At 46.4% G+C, this 24,111-nt stretch overlaps 3 non-coding genes across 3 annotated transcripts; all 3 read right to left on the bottom strand.

The window, feature by feature from the left end:
* Positions 1–362: 362 nt before the first annotated feature.
* LOC136573960 (U2 spliceosomal RNA) lies at positions 363–550 on the bottom strand. Its single transcript, XR_010786159.1, has one exon. It is a non-coding gene; the product is annotated as a U2 spliceosomal RNA (small nuclear RNA).
* Positions 551–8,686: 8,136 nt separating this feature from the next.
* LOC136573928 (U2 spliceosomal RNA) lies at positions 8,687–8,873 on the bottom strand. Its single transcript, XR_010786129.1, has one exon. It is a non-coding gene; the product is annotated as a U2 spliceosomal RNA (small nuclear RNA).
* Positions 8,874–17,075: 8,202 nt separating this feature from the next.
* On the bottom strand, positions 17,076–17,268 carry LOC136574008 (U2 spliceosomal RNA). The gene has a single exon (XR_010786189.1). It is a non-coding gene; the product is annotated as a U2 spliceosomal RNA (small nuclear RNA).
* Between the last annotated feature and the right edge of the window lie 6,843 nt (positions 17,269–24,111).

Raw genomic sequence — 24,111 nt, 5'->3', positions numbered from 1 at the left:
AGGGCTCCGGGCCCCAGGTGCGACCGCACCCCCAGCACATACACCCATGACCCGAATACGTGGAGCATACAGATGCAGGCTGCCAGGATACGCTGTGCCTGCCCGATGTTTCCAACTTGGTTATTAGCGCAGCGGTAGGTACGAACTATAGAGTGCGGCTGGCATATGAACTGGTGTGTGTTGTTTTGCTTCCAGTTGTACCTGTGCTGTGCACAGTGGATACAATGTTGCGAGCTCCACGGCAGCAGATGGGCTGAGTGTCAATCAAAGTGCTCGTTTGTTAGCAGCAGCAGCCGCCACAGCTGCGCTGCACCTCTTGCTCGCCAGTTTTGTTTTTCTGCTTTTGGAAACTGCTGTAGGAAAGGGGGTGCACCGGTCCTGGAGGTACTGCAATACCAGGTCAATGCGCGGAGTGGACAGAGCAAGCTCTTTTTCCAGCTCCCTGTTCTAAAAATCTATTTAATATATGGTCCCCAGATAGGGGACGTATCAGATATTAAACTGATAAGAACAGATTTTTTTTTTTTTTTTTTTTATAAACCAAAGGTTTTTATTTATTCACAACATAATAAATCCATCACATTAAACAACAGAAATACATTACAAGTCATGACAAATCAACTAATTGTATCCATTTTTTAACCTTCCATATTCCTTCTGCATCGACTCCATCTTTTCTTTTGTCCCATAAATAAATGAAGTATAATTTCCCCAACACCATTCGCAGGCTGTCCCTCTCACTTACATCCTTCCTCTTGAACACATACACATTCCTTACATCCCACAACACTTCCTTCACACACGCCATAAACAGCCACAACAGTCTCTCTCTCACACTGCCTCTCACACCTAAACCAAACATAACTAACTCAAAGGACATGAAATTAACTCCTGTTATCTCCTTACATAACGGCCCAAGTCTCCGCAGCACATTTTGTGCATGGCTGCAGTTCCAAAATAAATGAACCACACTCTCACATCCACCGCACCCCTCTCTCGGACATCTCTCACTCCTCACCAAACCTCTCACACGCTGGAACTCTCTCACCGGTAACACGCCATGCAGACTCTGCCATACAATCTCACTCTGTCTATTGCTCATCCCATCCATCCACACTTTCTTCCACACTCTCTCCACATTCGCTCTGCTAACAGAATTAATATCAGACACCTCATCCTTACTCTCAATCATTTGCTTCACCATTCGCTTATTCTTAAGTACATTCACTTCACAATCATCCAACTCAAACTTCGCCACAAAACATACTGTCCATTCATACCACTTGGGGATCTGGAAAGCAACTGGTTTCCTCAAGTCGTATTCACACCATTTCATGCGCACAAACCATCTCCCTGCTAGGTACCGCATCATACACGCTCCTTTTGTGGTCTTTTGCAGCATGCTCAATAGGTAGACTACACTGTTGCATCCAAAATAGGACTCTAAATTAGGAAAGCCCATCCCTTCTCTCTCCCAACTCTTGAATACTACCTCCCTCCTCAGACGTTCCATTTTGGACCCCCAGAAAAAAAGGAACATAACTCTGTTTATCCTCCTCTGCCCCATGTATCCCGGAGGGAAAACTAAAGCCACATACAAGAAAATGGGCAAAATTACGCTCTTCAGTATAACGATTTTCCCTATCATGGTGAGGTTGCGCAATTTCCAAAAGTTTAATCTGTTCTCTACCTTCTGTCTTGCCTCCTCCCAGCTCTCCTCTCCCTGTAGATTGTTGTTAAATTTGATGCCTAAGATTTTAATTGGCCCGGACACAATATTTAGACCTATATCTACACTCACTCCAGTCTCACCAAACACCTTGCACTCGCTTTTGTCCCAGTTAACGCGGAACGCAGACGCACCACAAAACACAGACACTAACAGCTTCACTCTCCTCACTGCACTCTCAGACTCACACATCACACACACATCATCCATATATGCACATACCTTCAACTCTCTGCCGTCACTACCTGGGATGTGGATCCCCCTCACCATCTTATCTTGTCTTATCAGGCATAGTAACGGCTCCATGGCGCAGATGAAAACCACGGCCGACAGCGGACACCCCTGACGCACACCAGACATCACATTCACTCTCCTTCCAACCTTCCCATTCACTAACATACTACTATAAATCCTTTCATACAGACTCCTCACTCGCTCTACAAACATACCCGGGAACCCCATGCGTACCAACACTCGGAACAAGAACCCATGCGACAGCCTATCATACGCTTTTTCAAAGTCCAAGCTCACCACATACACACTCTTCTTTCGCTCCTTACAATCACCCAGACAATCCCGCACCAGACACAGACTCTCATGCACTCTCCTACCAGGCACCGCACAGTACTGGTCCTCGCTCACCACACTCTCCACTACCGCACGCATCCGATTTGCCATTATTTTAGCGTAGATCTTGTAATCAGTATTTAAAAGCGTAATCGGGCGCCAATTTTTTAAATTTTTCAAATCGCCCTTTTTGGGGATTAAGACCACCACTCCACCTCGCATACTTTCAGCCATATCCACATTCACCCACATATACTGGCACACTTCCCACACATCTTTCCCTATCACACTCCACAGCATACGATAATACTCACTCGGTAATCCATCCATACCAGGCGTTTTATTGGCGGCCATACCCTGGACCGCCTCCCACACCTCTTTAGTAGTAATATCCTGTGTGACGGACGCTTGCTCCGCCTCCCCTAACTTGTTTTCCAGCATACTTAGTACGTCATCCTCCAGGACTTCATCCCTCCATTTTTCTTTGTATAGGTCTTCATAGAAGGATGCTATCTCCTCATGCACCTCCTCCCCCTTCGCCTCCCCTCCTGTCTCTTTCTCTAATATCTCAAAAGTAGGTTTTTTAGAAAACACTTTTTTGAAGAAAAAACGTGAACATGTCTCGTCATGCAGCATTTTGTCTAGTTTAGCGCGGTACATTATACTTTTCCCTTTTTCCGCTAGAAAGTTGTTTATCTGCCTTCTGACTTTCAAGATGTCCTCTTGCACGTCTATTCCACTATCACGTAATTTCATCAATAGGCTTAGTCTATTGCCTAGCCTCGTATACTCTGCCTTTCTTTCTCTGGCTGCTTTGTATCCCACTGACCTAAAAAAGACCTTAGTTTTTCTCTTTGTCCAGTCCCACCAGTCTAAGATGTTTGCAAACTCCTCCTTTCTTTCCCTCCACTTCTTATACAGGCCTTCATATTGTTTTTTAATATCCTGCCCCTCTAGAAGCTTTAGGTTCAGCTTCCAGACTCCCCTCCCCCACACCACACTCTTCCCCACCTCCACTCCACATAGCAGACACTCAGGGTCAGAGAAAGGCGCCATTTCTTGTACATAACTTAAAGCAGATAAATTCTCTGATAAGAAACAAAAATCAATCTTGGAGTGGACCCCACCCCTGTCCGCATGATATGTATTAAGATAAGGGGATATGCCACATACTTGCTGAATATCCCTTAAACGAAAATCCGTACATAACTCAAATAATAGTTTTGCAGACACGTCAAGAGCTTTTTTCGAGATGTCACAATTCATGTCACCAATAAGAACGGTAGGTATTCTTCCCTGCATGAATAATTTGATCTTATTAAATAAGACACTCCTCTCTTGCTTTTCAGCAGGTGCATACACATTTATAATGCGGAATTGCGTACCTCTATGTGATAGCACTGCGGAAACGCATCTTCCCGCCTCAATCACTTCGCTACTTTGTAGCGCCAAATCTCTAGAATTAATCAGTATGCCGACTCCATCATTTTTGTTATAGTGACTCCCAGACCATACTGCAGCACCATAAGGCCATTCTGCCGGGCTAATATCAGTGTTTATTCCACACTCTTGAAGGCAAATTAAGTCAGCTTTTTTCTGACGCAGGAAACTAAAAATTGCTGCCCTTCTGGCCTTTGATTTAAACACGCGTACGTTTTGGGAGCATATAGTCAGAGCCATGATAGGTGTAAATTTACAGCAAATGACTTAATTCATGCAAAGACGTCATAACAAATATCATGCACTATATACGTTTTAGCACTTAAAGTGGCTAAACCACAAAGTACACATAATGCATAGATGCATGGTAGTTCATTTTATAACTCCTCACCGCTTTCACCGGAGCACTGGAGGTCCTGCGCCAAAGCCTCGAACGGATTGCTGACCTCTAGAGATGATCGAACGTGTCCGTAACGGACACTTATGCACCCGGACACCGGCTTTCCCGAACACTTCAGTGTTCGGGCGTAAAGGTTCGGGGGCCGCCGGGGGGCGGGGGTCGCCGTGGCAGCGCGGGCGGCAGCAGCGGGGAACAGGGGGGAGCCCTCTCTCTCTCCCTCTCCCCCCCACTCCCCGCCGCACCCCCCCGCGCTGCCACGGCGACCGCCGAACATTTTTCGCCCGAACACGGAAGTACTCGCAAAGTTCGGTGTTCGGGCGAAAAGGGGCGGGGCCGAACATGTTCGATCATCTCTACTGACCTCCATAAGAGTCTCCTTACTTTTTATGCATTTCCTTTTTTTGGCTGCGTTTTTCTCAGCGACCTCTGCGAACTCCTCCTCACTGGAATCGCTGAGTCCACCTCCCCCCTCCCTCTTGCACAGGACTGCTTCAGGAGATGAAAACTCCTCAATGTTCCCTGAGGGGTTAATGGGGCTGTCCACCTCCTCAATTATCTCCTCCAGCTGTCTAATTACCCCAGCAACCTGATCTTCAGGAGTAGTACTCCCAACAGCCGGCTTCTGACGCCCAATCTTTCTTCTGATATTCTCCTCTACTTCTTGGACTCTCACCTCTGCAGCTTTGGTTTTTTTTGACTCGGCAGACTTCTCCTTGTCAGTAGTCTGGGGGGGGGTTGCACTAGTCTCCACCACCGTCACCACAGGCTTAGACACCTTAGTAACGTCACTTACAGCAGCGGGTGTGGCGCCGCTAGTGGAAGCCGCATTACCAGCAGCTGCGACACCGCTGGCAGTAGCCTCATGACCAGCAGCTGCCACATTGGTTTTGGCTTTCCAGGCGCTCCTGGACGGTCTATTCAGGGGGCAGTCTCTGCACACATGATCATCGTCCCCGCATAGGTCACAGCGCTTTGGTTTGGGGCAACTGCCGGCATGATGCCCGGTCTCTTGGCAGTTCCTACAGACCAGTCCGCTAGAACAATCTTCTTTGGTGTGCCCGAATTGATTGCAATTCCTACAGAAGGTAGGCTGCCCCGGGTAATACAAGTATCCCCGGTTTCCTGCGATGGTAAAGTTCGCCGGTGGGTGCATTACTCCCCCAATTTTACTGGCGTCCATCCTCAATCTGACCCAAAATTTGTATTTGGAATTAAAGATGCCGAGAATGTTTGTCATTTTTTCTCCTCCTCTTACTTGGTCACAGTATCGTCTAAGGAAGCTGACAATCATGTCCTTGTCCGTATACGGATTGTAGACGTGCAATATTAGTGGCTTTTCCTGAATGCCAAATAAGGGGATTACCTTAATGCCTTGTAGCAGCGGGATGTCCTTGTGGCTCCTCAACCACTCAAATACGTTTAAACAGACTCCTTCGCCGCAAAAGGTAACGTCATATTGTCCAATTCTGGGGAAATATTGGACGCAAAAAATTTCTTCTTTGGGCACTCCGATCTCCACCATAATGATGTCCCGGACGATGTAAACAACGGTGTTCTTTGTTCCACTTTTTGGGTCCACCATGAAACGAACAGTATTCTGGATACCAGCCATTTTTCAGTATGCCTGTCGATTACACGGAATCACAGCGAGAATACTGCCAAGCAGTAAAACGATCACTGAGCCCTCCAAGCTAGATCACTACACGTGATCGTAGCCGAAAGGCCGAGAAGCGATAACCCGAAATAGGTTTCACCTGCAGCCCGGCCCGCACAACTCCACTTCCAAGGCTTGAGGCAACACGCTCAGCCTGCACTCTGGGCGCACCCACAATGCACCCAGGGAGATGGAAGAGTTTTGCATAGCCCCGCCCCACGCCTTCTCAACCGCGCCCTCCTCCCCTCAGTCCTTCCTCTTGCACCGTGCTCACGCATCCTAGGCTTGTAGAGCCTGCTGCTGCTGCAGGACTCGTTACCTCCCTACCCAGGATGGTTAAGCCGGCGATGACACTAGAAGCAAGCACTAGTTTGTCTCTGAAGGTGCGTCGGCCGGTCGGTTGGAGGGATCTCTTCGGCCGGCCGAATTTCGAGTGGGGACGGATGGAAACTTTTTACCTGAAATGAGGGAAATTGGCTTCGGCCCCATAGGGCTTTATTGCCTTTCCCTGGGCCGGCATTAGTAGACCCTAGTAAGGAGAGTAATAGAACGGCATGGTCATCCGAAGAACTTAAAAACATACAGCAGGCCTTTTTTTCCCGCCATACATACATAACTACAGATTTTATATTTTTTTTATATATATATCACACACACACACACACACACACACAATCTTAAATCTATCTTTAATCTATATCTACAAAATCTATAATTCAGAAATAATCCATATCTATATTCTACGTAATTAATAAAGATAGATTAGATAGGATAGGATAGGATAGATAGACACATACATGCATACATACTATATGCAAATGAGCCAGGTATTTGGAATGCTGATGATGTCACTCCCTTGTGATGTCATACATACATACTGTATGCAAATGAGCCAGGTGTTTGGAATGCTGATGATGTCACTCCCTTGTGATGTCATACATACATACTGTATGCAAATGAGCCAGCTGTTTGGAATGCTGATGATGTCACTCCCTTGTGATGTCATGAGCCAGGTGTATGGCAGGCTGATGTCACTCCATTGTGATGTCATCAATTTAGAAGCATAAATACCGGGCTTGGCAGCGATTTTAGTCAGTCTCTGCTGCAGCTGGGAGACGGGAGATGGTCTTTATCTCTACCAAGAAGCTGCAAAACTACCGGCAACTGCAAAACTGCCGGCAACTGCAAAACTGCCGGCAACTTCAGAACTACCGGTAACTGCAGAACTACCGGTAACTGCATCATTTTTATTTTATTCAATATAGGTTTTATTGGTTTCATGGAGGGGGGGAAAACTTTTGCCTTATCTCAAAGCAATGTAAAAATAACTTTGACAATGAAACTTAATAAATAAATTTCGAGTTGAACTATATCATGTTTGTCTGTGATATTTTATAAGGTCTACAAACAGGGGAATGAGGGGAGGGTAAGAGGGGGAGCGGTAAGGGAGGGTAGGTATCTATGACACGGGAGAAAGAGAAAATAAAACAAAAAGGGGGGGGGGCACTCCGGGATTGTTGTTTCTCTTTACGATTGTGGTTTAAACGTGTTACTCACATGTCCCTGTCTGTAACCACCTAGTAAATAGGGGTGAGCTCCGGGCATCTATCCATATCGCCCAGGTGTGATACAATTTATCATAGCCTGACGGCTCATCTAGAAGCCTCATTCTCTCCCTACGCTCTATTTCGTGGATCAGTTATTTTTAGCGGAGTGCATTTTTAATGCAGCACACAAGGGGGAGACAGCGGCCTACCAAAATCTAGTTGGCTGCTGCTGTAGATTTCTTTTTTTTTAAAAAAAAGGTAGGTTCCGTTCTTCCACGGTGAGGAATAGGCAGGGAGGTTCCGTTTTTGCCAGCTGGGGAATGCTTATAGGCAAGGCCTTCTCCCTGCTGGTGCATGTAACGTCAGACCACGTTTCAGACATGCAGCAGCGGCAGCGGCAGCAGCAGCATTCATTCAGTCAGTGGCTCACAAACGAGCTCCGTGCAAGTTTACATTAAACAGACATATTTCTTTCTTTACTGTATTGACTGCGGTCTTTAGCGAGCGGTTGAACTGTTTCTGTGTCCATGCATTGAATAAAGCAATACATCCTTTTAAAGTAGACGTCCGTTCGTTGGAGTTCTTTGCTCCCCGGGTGTTGCTCCATCTGTAAGCGTTGGCCTGGATCCTCATGGACGGAATACTGCCCATCCCACGTGGAGCGTGTATCTCAGCCCGCGTGGAGCGCTGCAGTCCAATGAGGTATTCCGTGCTGCATAGCAAGCCTCGGGCCTGTGTGATTGGGGGTCCACTGCTGTCTGTCCACTCTGAAGCGCACATCCGGGGCCGGCCGCTTTTCGACTGCCAGCGACTGCAGGTCACTCACACAGGCTGGTTGGAATGGCCTAGCATTATCCTGATCCGGAGGTGTAACTTGAAGCTGCGGGGCCCCAGTACAAAGTCTGGGACTGGGCCCCCAAACTATAAAGCTTCATTCATAGCATTGGTTTACAATGTGGGGAAGAGAGACTTTATGGGCCCCCTAGGGCTCCGGGCCCCAGGTGCGACCGCACCCCCAGCACATACACCCATGACCCGAATACGTGGAGCATACAGATGCAGGCTGCCAGGATACGCTGTGCCTGCCCGATGTTTCCAACTTGGCTATTAGCGCAGCGGTAGGTACGAACTATAGAGTGCGGCTGGCATATGAACTGGTGTGTGTTGTTTTGCTTCCAGTTGTACCTGTGCTGTGCACAGTGGATACAATGTTGCGAGCTCCACGGCAGCAGACGGGCTGAGTGTCAATCAAAGTGCTCGTTTGTTAGCAGCAGCAGCCGCCGCCACAGCTGCGCTGCACCTCTTGCTCGCCAGTTTTGTTTTTCTGCTTTTGGAAACTGCTGTAGGAAAGGGGGTGCACCGGTCCTGGAGGTACTGCAATACCAGGTCAATGCGCGGAGTGGACAGAGCAAGCTCTTTTTCCAGCTCCCTGTTCTAAAAATCCATTTAATATATGGTCCCCAGATAGGGGACGTATCAGATATTAAACTGATAAGAACAGATTTTTTTTTAATTGACTACCCCTTACAAAGGGGTGACTTTTTATTCATATCAAAACAGATTTACAAGAAATATTCTGAAGAACATTATAAATACAAACACAATATTTCAACACTGTTTAAAATATAAAATAATTACATTCACATAAAATGGGGACTTGGTGGCATCAAATTATGGAACTCCATTCGCTTAAAAACCACTTTCTGGATAAAATGGGAAAATTTTTCCGGTCTATTAGATAATACTGGTATAACTCATTAAGAAAAATGGATAAAACCTCATTCACAGATAAAAACTCGTGTTTGAATAATAAAATATTCCTGGCCTTCCACAGAGCTGCTTTAGTACAGTTTATCATCTTCCATGCCATGATGTTTTGAGTCCGTGTTGGGCATTCCAGACCACCGTACATCACTATATTGAGGCTTAGTTGCTTTACTCCAGTTATCCTTGTCATCAGGGGTGTTATCTTCTTCCATATTTCTTTAGCGAAGTTGCAGGTCCACATCAGATGGGTCGTCGTTTCGTCATCTCCACATCTTTGTCTTGGGCAGGCGGCAGAGTTGGTCAAGCCTCTCCGGTGCTGGAATGCCCGGCATGGAAGACACTGATGTACGCAGCTCCAGGCCAGGTCCTTCTGTGAATTAAAAAGATAGTTGCTGTTAATAATTTGCCAAATCTTTTTGCTTTGTTGCTCATTAAAATTGCTCACCGTCTCTGTTAGGGAGTTTTCTTTAATATTTTTGAGCAATTTTTTACTATCTTTTAAAACTTGTACGTTTTTCCCATTAAAATTGTATAAAACTATAATAGACTCTAAAATCTTATACTCATCCGGCATATTAAAAGCATAAGGTGAATTTAAAACTGTGGTAAACCAGCCATTACGCCTCATAAAATATCCGGTGTTAAAACGCATAAAATAGGACCAGTAATTATCTTTAAAAAGCGCAGAAATACACAGGCTAAAAAACTTAATTAAGAGGAATGCTTTAAAATCTGGGAAATCCTTCCCGCCCATCGCTTTGGGTCTTAAAACAATCTCTCGCCTGAGCTTTTCCATCCTGGAGTTCCATAAGAAGGTAAAACAAGCTTTCGTAATCTTTTTGAGGAGCCGCTCTGGAGGGGGGAACACCATGCTTAAAAACAACAGGATCGGTAGAATAACCATTTTAGTAACTAAAATCTTCCCCTCCATCGTCAGCTCTCTCAGCTTCCACATGCAAAGTTTCTGATTTATTTTCTGTGCCACCAAGTCCCAACTGTTAAAACCATTATTGGACTCATCGAAGGAGATACCTAAAATTTGTACAGATGGAGACACAGGAACCGGAATATCCGCTAAAAGCATTCCACCGATGTTTAAAATATTGCTTTTACTAAAATTTACTTTAAAACCCGAGGCGCAGCTAAAATATTCTATCTGTCTAAGGGTCTTTTGTATGGATAGGGTGTCCCTGCACAATACTGCTACGTCATCCATGTACCCCACTACCTTCGCCTCTATCCCCCCTCCTCCTGGCAGGGGGATTCCACGGATTTGCTTGTCACGCCGTAGCGCACACATCAGAGGCTCCAATGCACATATGAAGAGTAGTGGGGACAAGGGACACCCCTGCTTTACCCCGGAGTTTAAAAGCACGTCCTGTGTCTTAAAACCATCACTAAAACTTTACTTGTACAATTATCATAAAACGCTTTAAGAGACAATAAAAAACCCTCCGGTATACCCATCTTCTCTAAAACCTTAAAAAGATAAAAGTGGGACACTCGGTCAAAAGCTTTTTCAAAATCTATCGATAAAATGGCCATCTTTCCTTTTCTAGACTTTGTGTCGCTGATCACGTCTTTAATAAGGTTTAGGTTCTCCCATATGCTCCTCCCAGGGACTCCGCAGACTTGGTTGGAGTGGATGATTTTCTGTATGACGGTTTTGAGTCTGCTCGCACATATCTTGGCCATAATCTTATAATCACAGTTTAGAAGGGTGATCGGTCTCCAGTTCTTTAGGTCAGCTTTGTCTCCTTTCTTGTACAGCAAGGAGACGTCACCCTTCTTCCATGACCCTGGGAGGGCTTTAGAATTAAAAACCTCGGTAAAAAGGGAGAACAAATCATCTTTTAAAAGCCCATAAAAGGTGACATAAAACTCGATGGGTATACCATCCGGGCCAGGCACCTTACCTGGTTTAAAACTCTTAATCGTCTCTAAAACCTCCTGCTCCGTGATTTTTCTTAATAAAAGCTTTTGGGAGGCAGGATCTAAAATATCGGTAATCTCCTTCAATGAGTCTTCCATAAAACTGTTATCAACATTCTTTGTATTAAAAAGATCCGCATAAAACTCATAAACCTTTTTTAAAATCCCCTGTACATCCCGAGTACCATGTAGCTCGTTAAGAGATTGCCTTCCTCTGGTCTTCTTAAAGAAATACCTGGAGCAGGTCTCGTTTTCTTCCAGGTGCTGGACTCTTGAGCGGAAGATGATCTCCTTTCCCTTCTGCTCCAGGCATTTGGCAATCTCTTTCTTTATGTCTATAAGCTCTTTCTCCACATTAATACCATGGTCTCGGAATTTGTACAGGGTTTGCAGACGGATGTTCAGATTAGTATAAAAGGCGCGCTTCGCTTTGGCCTTAGAGATCCCAACATTTATGAAGAATTGCTTTATCTTAAATTTCATTTTTTCCCACCAAATGCTGATGGGAATGCTGGGATCTCTCATCCGTCTGCAATCTCTATAAAAGGCAATAAAATCTGATAAAACCCGCGGATCTTGTAACAGGGACACGTTTAATTTCCAGGCTTTTCTACCGGTGCTTCTTTTTGTTTCACTTTTTACTTTAAAAAACAATAACTTATGGTCTGAAAACACATTAGTAAAAAGGTCACATTTAAAAGGCAGTACTTGATAAGAGCAAAGAATAAAATCTATCCTGGAGCTACAATTCACATTGCTCCAGGTAACGCCGGCCTCTTCTGGAAGGTGGAGGTTGCATTTTTTAAAAACATCAGTAAGTCTAAAATCCAACAGTAAATTTTTTAACATATTCGAGGTTTTATCATAATTGCGACTTACTGCGTTCGAGAACAGGCGTTCCCCTCTTAAAATACAGTTAAAATCTCCTGCTAAAACCAAAGGTTCGGCATCACTGATAAATAAGGGTAAAATCTCTAACATTCTTGCTCTTTCGTTTTTATCTGGAGAACCATAAAAGTTTAAAAACTGCCATTTCACACCGTTAATAAAAGCTTTAACCAATAAAATTCTGCCTGGTAAAATTTCGTTGATAAAATCAATAAAAACGTTCCCTTTAAAAAGAATGGCGACCCCTGCTGATCTGGACTCGTTTGATCCAGACCACACTGATGGGCCGTGTACCCAATCAGCTTCATACTTTTTATATTGTGCTCGATGCGGGATGCCACACTCCTGCAAAAAGAACACAGAAGCAGCGAAAATCGTCAGGTAATTAAAGAGGGCAGCCCTTCGCACTTGCGTTTCCAGACTCCGTACATTTAGTGTAATGCCAGATAGCTCAGCCATGGATGTTTGAGAGTATAGGGAGATGTTATCCTAGTCCTGGTTGCGCAACTCAGGACCCCTGCCATCCTATAACTCTCCGGCTAAGCCAGAGACATCGCTGGAACCGTCATACCCCCCCGCGTCCGAGTCCACAGTGTATAATGAGGACAACGGAGAGGTGCTCCCTTCGCTCAACTGACCCCCCACGGTACCTGAGGCTGGAATCTGCGAGATGTCCCACACAGACTCCATTGGTAGTACGCCCTCCCCGGGGGCCAGCAAGTCAGCCTTCTCTTCCACCTGATTCCCCTCCATAGGGGCGAGTACTTGGTCATCAGCTTGCTTATCGGAGGTAACCCCCGAGTCCCCCACCTGGCAGGGTGGGGGAGGGGCATTGTGCGGTGGCCTCTCCGGGGGAATGCTAGGTTTCTCTGCATAAGCAGATACTCCCTGCTGCTCCCCCTGCACTACCTCCGAATATAGCTTCTGTACTGACCCTTTCCTCCTTTTCATGGCGGCTGTCGCTCCCCCAGGGTCCTCTGCCTCAGGCACCTTTTGAGCAGGCGCCACCTGAGGGCTTGGACCAACTTCATCCGGCTTCCCAGATTCCTGGGAAGGTTTACCCGTCTGCCGATCACTCGCCCTTCTTTTGTGGCGCTTTTGCTCTTTTGGCGCGCTCTCTTCCGTTTCGGGGGGTCTGGTTGTGGTGTCCATCTCCTCGGGTTCCTCTCCTTGGGGGGGGTACACTTGAGTCTGCTGGCCGCCTGGGCTGGCTCTGGCTGCGTCTGGGCTGCCCCTGCTGCTCCTGGTTCTGTGCTCTATGGGGACAAGAATTATAAAGATGACCAACTCTGCCGCAAAAATGACATTTCTTCCCCATTTGGCACAGGTTTGTCTCGTGGTCTGCACCCCCACACTTCTTACAGGTGCTACCACATTGCTCTTTGTGATGGCCGTATTTTTGACAAACCCTGCAGAAGTCAGGCATCCCCGCAAAGTAGAGGTCGCCACTCACATTACCCAATTTAAAACGTGGCGGCGGAAGTCTTATGTCCACTGGGTAGCTGGGATCTCTTATGCACGTGACCTGGAAACGCCATTTTGATGTCCATATTCCCAACTCGTTCATAATCTTCCCAACACAACGAACTGATTTGAAGTACTCTTGTAGGAAGGATTGCACCTCTTCAACGTTCGTGTAAGGGGAATACATTTTAATCACTACGAGTTTGGTGACATCAAGGACGTGCTCGATTATCTGGACTCCCTCCAACCTGGGATCCTTCTTGGTTGGTAAAGCAGAAATCAGGTCACGGAAAATAGCTTTCTGCGTAAATGTCACATCATACGTCCGTCTCTTAGGGTAGTCCTGAATCGCCAGAATTTCGTGTAATTGGACGTTAAAAACGCCCATGAGCACGTCCTTAACGACGTACGTCAGGCCACGTGCTTCCGCCGTATTCTCTGCTAGGATGACACGAACAGAGTTTAAAATCCGGGCATAAGCCGGTATGAAATCTGGGTTTTCACCCATGTTTTTAGTGCAATTTGCTCCACCAGTGTGTTGCAATTGCCCTCTCTTGGTCTGCGAACCAAAAAGAGGCTGGGGGGGATCGCTGCTCGTTACCCTAGGACTAGTCCCTCTCCCCAATAGCAGCATGCGGGTTAAGCCCACTGAGGTGGGCGATCCCGCAAGGCCGAGGAGAGGGGTGCCTGAGTACCTTCTGACTAAATCTCCTGTACCAAGTACACTTGATCTAGCCAAAAGGCCGAGAAGCGATAACCCGAAATAGGTTTCACCTGCAGCCCGGCCCGCCCAACTCCACTTCCAAGGCTTGAGGCAACACGCTCAGCCTGCACTCTGGGCGCACCCACAATGCACCCAGGGAGATGGAAGAGTTTTGCATAGCCCCGCCCCACGCCTTCTCAACCGCGCCCTCCCCCCCTCAGTCCTTCCTCTTGCACCGTGCTCACGCATCCTAGGCTTGTAGAGCCTGCTGCTGCTGCAGGACTCGTCACCTCCCTACCCAGGATGGTTAAGCCGGCGATGACACTAGAAGCAAGCACTAGTTTGTCTCTGAAGGTGCGTCGGCCGGTCGGTTGGAGGGATCTCTTCGGCCGGCCGCATTTCGAGTGGGGACGGATGGAAACTTTTCACCTGAAATGAGGGAAATTGGCTTCGGCCCCATAGGGCTTTATTGCCTTTCCCTGGGCCGGCATTAGTAGACCCTAGTAAGGGGAATAATAGAACGGCATGGTCATCCGAAGAACTTAAAAACATACAGCAGGCCTTTTTTTCCCGCCATACATACATAACTACAGATTTTATATTTTTTTTACACACACACACACATATATATTACACACACACACACACACACACACACACACAATCCTAAATCTATCTTTAATCTATATCTACAAAATCTATAATTCAGAAATAATCCATATCTATATTCTACGTAATTAATAAAGATAGATTAGATAGGATAGGATAGGATAGATAGACACATACATGCATACATACTGTATGCAAATGAGCCAGGTATTTGGAATGCTGATGATGTCACTCCCTTGTGATGTCATACATACATACTGTATGCAAATGAGTCAGGTGTTTGGAATGCTGATGATGTCACTCCCTTGTGATGTCATACATACATACTGTATGCAAATGAGCCAGCTGTTTGGAATGCTGATGATGTCACTCCCTTGTGATGTCATGAGCCAGGTGTATGGCAGGCTGATGTCACTCCATTGTGATGTCATCAATTTAGAAGCATAAATACCGGGCTTGGCAGCGATTTTAGTCAGTCTCTGCTGCAGCTGGGAGACGGGAGATGGTCTTTATCTCTACCAAGAAGCTGCAGAACTACCGGCAACTGCAAAACTACCGGCAACTGCAAAACTACCGGCAACTGCAAAACTACCGGCAACTGCAAAACTACCGGCAACTGCAAAACTACCGGCAACTGCAAAACTACCGGCAACTGCAAAACTACCGGCAACTGCAAAACTACCGGCAACTGCAGAACTACCGGCAACTGCAGAACTACCGGCAACTGCAGAACTACCGGCAACTGCAGAACTACCGGCAACTGCAGAACTACCGGCAACTGCATCATTTTTATTTTATTCAATATAGGTTTTATTGGTTTCATGGAGGGGGGGGGGGGAAACTTTTGCCTTATCTCAAAGCAATGTAAAAATAACTGACAATGAAACTTAATAAATAAATTTCGAGTTGAACTATATCATGTTTGTCTGTGATATTTTATAAGGTCTACAAACAGGGGAATGAGGGGAGGGTAAGAGGGGGAGCGGTAAGGGAGGGTAGGTATCTATGACACGGGAGAAAGAGAAAATAAAACAAAAAGGGGGGGGGGGGGGGCTCCGGGATTGTTGTTTCTCTTTACGATTGTGGTTTAAACGTGTTACTCACATGTCCCTGTCTGTAACCACCTAGTAAATAGGGGTGAGCTCCGGGCATCTATCCATATCGCCCAGGTGTGATACAATTTATCATAGCCTGACGGCTCATCTCCAAGCCTCATTTCGTGGATCAGTTATTTTTAGCGGAGTGCATTTTTAATGCAGCACACAAGGGGGAGACAGCGGCCTACCAAAATCTAGTTGGCTGCTGCTGTGGCTTTCTTTTTTTTTAAAAAAAAGGTAGGTTCCGTTCTTCCACGGTGAGGAATAGGCAGGGAGGTTCCGTTTTTGCCAGCTGGGGAATGCTTATAGGCAAGGCCTTCTCCCTGCTGGTGCATGTAACGTCAGACCACGTTTCAGACATGCAGCAGCGGCAGCAGCAGCATTCGTTCAGTCAGTGGCTCACAAACGAGCTCTGTGCAAGTTTACATTAAACAGACACATTTCTTTCTTTACTGTATTGACTGCGGTCTGTAATCGAGCGGTTGAACTGTTTCTGTGTCCATGCATTGAATAAAGCAATACATCCTTGTAAAGTAGACGTCCGTTCGTTGGAGTTCTTTGCTCCCCGGGTGTTGCTCCATCTGTAAGCGTTGGCCTGGATCCTCATGGACGGAATACTGCCCATCCCACGTGGAGCGTGTATCTCAGCCCGCGTGGAGCGCTGCAGTCCAATGAGGTATTCCGTGCTGCATAGCAAGCCTCGGGCCTGTGTGATTGGGGGTCCACTGCTGTCTGTCCACTCTGAAGCGCACATCCGGGGCCGGCCACTTTTCGACTGCCAGCGACTGCAGGTCACTCACACAGGCTGGTTGGAATGGCCTAGCATTATCCTGATCCGGAGGTGTAACTTGAAGCTGCGGGGCCCCAGTACAAAGTCTGGGACTGGGCCCCCAAACTATAAAGCTTCATTGATAGCATTGGTTTACAATGTGGGGAAGAGAAACTTTATGGGCCCCCTAGGGCTCCGGGCCCCAGGTGCGACCGCACCCCCAGCACATACACCCATGACCCGAATACGTGGAGCATACAGATGCAGGCTGCCAGGATACGCTGTGCCTGCCCGATGTTTCCAACTTGGCTTAGCGCAGCGGTAGGTACGAACTATAGAGTGCGGCTGGCATATGAACTGGTGTGTGTTGTTTTGCTTCCAGTCCACGGCAGCAGACGGGCTGAGTGTCAATCAAAGTGCTCGTTTGTTAGCAGCAGCAGCCGCCACAGCTGCGCTGCACCTCTTGCTCGCCAGTTTTGTTTTTCTGCTTTTGGAAACTGCTGTAGGAAAGGGGGTGCACCGGTCCTGGAGGTACTGCAATACCAGGTCAATGCGCGGAGTGGATAGAGCAAGCTCTTTTTCCAGCTCCCTGTTCTAAAAATCCATTTAATATATGGTCCCCAGATAGGGGACGTATCAGATATTAAACTGATAAGAACAGATTTTTTTTTTTTTTTTTTTTTTTAAAACCTGAAAGGCTTTATTTACACAACACAAAAACACTTCATCACATCTAATACAACTTAAAGACATGTCAAACTCCTGACAAATTAACTAATTCAATCCATTTTTTGACTTTCCATATCCCCTCCGCATCCACCCCCCTTTGCTTTTGTCCCACAAATAAATAAAATACAATTTCCCCAACACCATTCGCACGCTGTCCCTAACACTCAGATCCTTCCGCTTAAACACATACACATTCCTTACATCCCACAACACTTCCTTCACACACGCCATAAACAGCCACAACAACCTCTGCCTCACACAATCACTCACACCAAACCCGAACATAACCAACCCATAATTAATGAACGTGGCTCCTGTTATCTCCTTGCACAGAGGGCCGAGCCTCCGTAATACATTCTGTGCATAGCCGCAGTTCCAAAAAACGTGCATCACACTCTCACATCCACCGCACCCCTCTCTCGGACATCTCTCACTCCTCACCAAGCCTCTCACACGCTGAAACTCTCGTACCGGTAACACACCATGCAGACTCTGCCATACTACCTCACTCTGCTTATTACTCATCCCATCCATTCGCACCTTCTTCCACACGCTCTCCACATCCGCTCCTCGCACAGAATTGATATCACACACCACATCCTTACTCTCAATCATTCTCTGGACCATCCGCTTATTCTTCAACACGCTCGCCTCACACTCACTCAACTCAAACTTCACTACAAAACTCACAACCCATTCATACCACTTGGGACTCTCAAACGCCACTGGCTTACGTAAATCATACTCACACCACTTCATCCGCACACACAGTCTCCCAGCTAAGTACCTCATCATGCACGCACCTTTCGAATCTTTCTGGACCAGCACCAATAAGTAAACTATGATGTTACACCCAAAATAGACTTCTAGGTTGGGGAAGCCCACTCCCCCCTTCCTCCAGCTCTTTATAACCTCCTCTCTCCTCAGCCGCTCCATTCTAGACCTCCAGAAAAAGGTGAAAATAATCCTATTCAGACCCCTGAGGGTCATGTAGTCTGGTGGAAAAACCATGGCTATATATAGAAAAATTGGCAAAATCACGCTCTTTATTACCAGCGTCTTACCTATAAAGGTAAGACTCCGCAGCCTCCAAAAATTCAAGCGGCTTTCCACCTTTCGTTTTGCCTCCTGCCAGCTCTCTTTTCCATCCAGGTTGCTATCAAAGCTGATCCCCAAAATCTTAATGGCACCATTCACTCCATTTATACCTGCATCCGCACTCAGCACAGCCTCACCAAACACCTTACATTCACTCTTGTCCCAATTCACTCGGAAGGCAGACGCACCGCAAAACACGGACACCAACAGTCTCACCCTCCTCACAGCACACTCAGACTCACACATCACACACACGTCATCCATATATGCACTCACCTTCCATTCTCTCCCATTGCTGCCAGGAATATGGATCCCCCGCACCACCTTATCTTTTCTAAGCATACAGAGTAGTGGCTCCATGGCACAAATAAATACAACCGGAGACAACGGACATCCCTGACGCACACCAGACATCACATTCACTCTCCTTCCAACCTTCCCATTCACCAACATTCTACTGAAGATACTTTCATACAAACTCCTCACTCTGCACACAAACTCAGCCGGAAATCCCATACGTAACAACACACTAAACAGAAACCCATGCGACAACCTATCATACGCTTTCTCAAAATCCACACTCACCACATACACACTCTTCTTCCTCTTCTTGCAATCCCACAACACATCCCTCATCAGACACAACCTCTCATGCACATGTCTCCCAGGCACCGCACAATACTGATCTTCATTCACAACACACTCAATCACATCACGCATACGGTTGGCGATCAACTTAGCGTAGATTTTATAATCACAATTTAGTAATGTGATGGGACGCCAGTTCTTTAACCTCTTCAGGTCCCCTTTCTTTGGGATCAGCACAACCACACCCTCACGCATACTATCAGCCATCTCCGCATTCACCCACATATACTTACATACCTCACACACATCCTTCCCCACCACATTCGATAAAATTCTGCAGGCAACCCATCCGCACCCGGTGTCTTGTTCAGAGCCAGGCTCTGTATCACATAGAAGACTTCTGTTGTAGACACCTCTCTCATAATAGACACTCGCTCCACATCCCCAAGCTTACTCTCAACCTCACTCAAAACCTCATGCTCCAAACATTCATCCCTCCATTTATCCACATACAACTCCTCATAGAACCCCGCAATCACCTCATGCACCCCCTCCCCCCTCACCTCACACTCATCCTCATTCACCACACACTCAAAGGTAGGTCTCTTAGCGAAGGCTTTTTTTTAAAAAGAACCGCGTACACTTTTCATCCTGCTCCAGCTTTTCTACCTTCGCTCTATACACAATACTCTTGCCTTTCTGTATTAGATAGTTGTTAATCTCTCTTTTAACTTGTATTATGTCCTGCTGGACCTCCATGCCGCTTTCACGCAGCTTTGCGAGGAAGCATAACCGAGCATTAAGTCTTGCATACTCCTTTCTTCTTTCGCTCGCTTTTTTATATCCTATGGACTTGAAAAAGGATTTAGTTTTTTTCCTTACCCACTCCCACCAGTCCAGGATATTATCAAACTCCGCCTTCCTCCTACTCCATCTTTTGTACTCACATTCATACTGCACTCTCACATCCTCACACCCCAGGTGGCTCACATTCAGCTTCCATACACCCCTCCCACACACTGCACTCTCCCTAACAGCTTTCTCACACAACACGCCCTCATGGTCAGAAAATAACACCGGTTTTTGTGTATAACTAATAGCAGAAAACTCATATGAAATAAAACAATAGTCCAGACAGGAGTGAACCCCTCCCCTGTCTGCGTGGTAGGTATTCAAACGAGGGGATATGCCGCACGCTTGTTGCATATCCGTCAAATGAAAGTCACTGACCATTTCATGTAACAGCTTAGCGGACACGTCAAATGCTCTCTTTGACATATCGCAATTCATGTCACCCACCAGAATAGTAGGTGACCTGCCCTGTAAAAAAAACATTATTTTTTCAAACAAAGCGCACCTTTCTTGTTTCTCCACCGGTGCATATATATTAATAACCCGGAGCAGTATATCTCTATATAATACTACTGCGGAGATACATCTCCCCGCTTCTATCACTTCACTACTATGTAGTGTTAACTCTTTGGAGTTCATTAAGATACCGACCCCATCATTTTTGTTTTGCGTGCTCCCGGACCATACCGCGTCACCGTAAGGCGATTCAGAAGCATTAATATCAGCATCTGTGCCGCACTCCTGCAAACAAAATATATCGGCCTTTTCTTGCCATAATAAACTAAAAATCGCTGTTCTCCTGGCCTTCGATTTAAGAACACGTACGTTCTGGGAACACACCAAAATCATAATATAAAAGGACGCCTATAGCAACATTATCATCATATTATGCAAACAGGACATATAAAGAACCATTATGCATTATATACCTCTCCACTTAAGGTGGCTAAACCACATGATTCTTAGGTAAGATGCAATCTCATGGTGGCTCACTCTCAGTCCACGCCACTTTCCGCAGAAACCTCCAAGTCCTGCGCCAGGATCTCAAAGGGATTACTTACATCCATGGGAGTCTCTTTACTTTTTATGCATTTTCTTTTCTTTGCAACATTTTTTCCCTCAACAGTCACAAAGTCCTCCTCGCTGGAGTCAATGATATCACTGGCCCCCTCCCTCTTACCTGGGGCTGTGTCTGGGGAGGAAAACTCTTCAATATTCTCAGAGGGGTTAATGGGACTGTCCACCTCCCCAATGATTTCCTCCATTGCTCTAATCACCCCACACACCTGCTCCTCAGGCGTGCCACTCCCACTCTGTGGCTTCTGGCTTCCAATCCTCCTCCTGATGCCGTCCTCCACCTCTTTGGTTTCCACCTCTGCTGTCTTGGTTTTTTTAAGCATATCAGACTTATCCTTCTCAGAAGTTTGAGAAGGTTTTTCAGAGTTCTTTGCTGCAGTCACCACAGGTTTGGTGGCGGTAGTAACCTCACTCGCAGCACCAGACGTACTACCACTGGTAGAGGCTGCACTGACACTAGGAATCGCACGGCTAGCAACAGTCTCACCCGCAGCAACAGCTGTAATGCCGCTAGTAGAGGCCATATTGTCCGCAGACGCCACACGCCTGACTATAGTCTCACGGCCGGCAGGAGCCGCACCAACCTTGGTTTTCCATGCACCTCTGGATGGTAGGTTTAACGGGCAATCCTTACACATGTGGTCGGTCTCTCCACAGAGGTCACAACTTTTTGATCTGGGGCAACTGCCAGCGTGGTGTCCCGACTCCTGGCAGTTCCTGCACACCAGGCCACCAGCACAGTCCTCCTTAGTGTGTCCAAAACTATTACAATTTCGGCAAAATGTGGGTTGCCCCGGATAATACAGGTATCCCCTGTTCCCTGCAATTGTAAAGTTTGCAGGGGGGTGTGTCACGCCGCCCAGCTTAGTTGCGTCCATTCTGAGTCGGACCCAAAACTTGTATTTTGAATTGAAAATCCCCAGAATATTTGTCATTCTTTCTCCGCCTTTTACGACATCGCAATAGCGCTTGAGAAAATTAACAATCATGTCTCTGTCTGTATATGGGTTATACACATGCAGTATGAGTGGCTTCTCTTGAATGCCAAAAAGAGGTAATACCTTGACTCCATCTAGTAGTGGAATGTCTTTATGGCTCCTCAACCACTCGTAGACATTCAGGCAGACGCCTTCTCCGCAGAAAGTGACATCATATTGTCCGATTCTTGGGAAGTCTTGGACACAGAAGATCTCGTCTTTTGGTACACCGATCTCCACCATAATAATGTCCCGGACGACGTAGACGATGGTATTCTTTGTTCCACTTCTCGGGTCCACCATAAATCGAATTCTATTCTGTAAGCCAGCCATCTTCAATAAACCTGTCGATCTCACGAATCACAGGAACGTATACTGCCAAGCAGTAGGCGATCACCAAGCCCTCAGCTAGATCACTACGCGTGATCTTTGCCAAAAGGCCGAGAAGCGATAACCCGAAATAGGTTTCACCTGCAGCCCGGCCCGCCCAACTCCACTTCCAAGGCTTGAGGCAACACGCTCAGCCTGCACTCTGGGCGCACCCACAATGCACCCAGGGAGATGGAAGAGTTTTGCATAGCCCCGCTCCACGCCTTTTCAACCGCGCCCTCCCCCCCTCAGTCCTTCCTCTTGCACCGTGCTCACGCATCCTAGGCTTGTAGAGCCTGCTGCTGCTGCTGCAGGACTCGTCACCTCCCTACGCAGGATGGTTAAGCCGGCGATGACACTAGAAGCAAGCACTAGTTTGTCTCTGAAGGTGCGTCGGCCGGTCGGTTGGAGGGATCTCTTCGGCCGGCCGCATTTCGAGTGGGGACGGATGGAAACTTTTTACCTGAAATGAGGGAAATTGGCTTCGGCCCCATAGGGCTTTATTGCCTTCCCCTGGGCCGGCATTAGTAGACCCTAGTAAGGAGAGTAATAGAACGGCATGGTCATCCGAAGAACTTAAAAACATACAGCAGGCCTTTTTTTCCCGCCATACATACATAACTACAGATTTTATATTTTTTTACATATATATATATATATATATATATATCACACACACACAATCTTAAATCTATCTTTAATCTATATCTACAAAATCTATAATTCAGAAATAGTCCATATCTATATTCTACGTAATTAATAAAGATAGATTAGATAGGATAGGATAGGATAGATAGACACATACATGCATACATACTGTATGCAAATGAGCCAGGTATTTGGAATGCTGATGATGTCACTCCCTTGTGATGTCATACATACATACTGTATGCAAATGAGCCAGGTGTTTGGAATGCTGATGATGTCACTCCCTTGTGATGTCATGAGCCATTTTATTACGAACATTTGGCATATATAATTCTTTTAAGAAAACATTCATAACATTCCATGCTGTGAGGGGAGGTCTTTGGGGCCCAAAATCTGGCACTACAAGTTTAAAGGAAAGTATCCCACTTACCTCCAGCTAATCAGAACAGGCTCAGATGCACCACTAGCCCTTATAAGGTTAATTGATATCATCCACCAGCTCTGAGGGACTTCCCCCGTCAGAGCCACAACGCGCCAGACCATACCACACTTCTGCCAATAAGGGAAAAGGTGAGCTATCCTAACCCGACTCCAAGGACCCACCAAATGCTGCCATGACATATTAAAGTGCCCAACACACCCATTATCTGCCAACTCCTTTTTCCTACTCTTCTCATACCATCAAACACTCTCTGTTTATTAAACAACTTAAAGTCAGAAGGACTGGTCTTCTCAGTTTTTCTCCTAACTGCCTTTCCTGCTCTTTACCTTCCTTTTATCACTTCCTACATCACCCTCCCCTCACCCCTACTCATACCTCCTTTATCCCCCTGTCTCCCAGTCATGTGGGCCCTAACCCACAGCCCTTGACCTCCATTACGGCCCTTAGTTGACCTGCAGCAACTGTTAGTCAAAACAATTCTTGACATCCTTCTCTGACCCCTTTCAGAGACAAATTGTTTGTCCACAGAATCCACTTGTGGTGGATCTTAATATGTGTGTATTTACTGAACTGTGCATATCTTAACCCCTTAACACACCATAACATAAGAGTTTTGGATTGCCTTACCTAGAGGCATCAAGACATACATTTACTGAGGTATGAATGCACAGAAGCTGTGCCCAGGCCATTAGCAGTGGGTGTTGGCTGCAATATATAGTTGACATCCTGCTGAAATGGCCTGGATCATAGATAACTCTGATACCA

Source organism: Eleutherodactylus coqui, chromosome 7 (assembly GCF_035609145.1).
Source record: "Eleutherodactylus coqui strain aEleCoq1 chromosome 7, aEleCoq1.hap1, whole genome shotgun sequence".
Lineage (NCBI taxonomy): Eukaryota > Metazoa > Chordata > Amphibia > Anura > Eleutherodactylidae > Eleutherodactylus > Eleutherodactylus coqui.
Note: the sequence above shows the minus strand (reverse complement) of the source record. Positions and strands in the feature narration are given on the sequence as shown.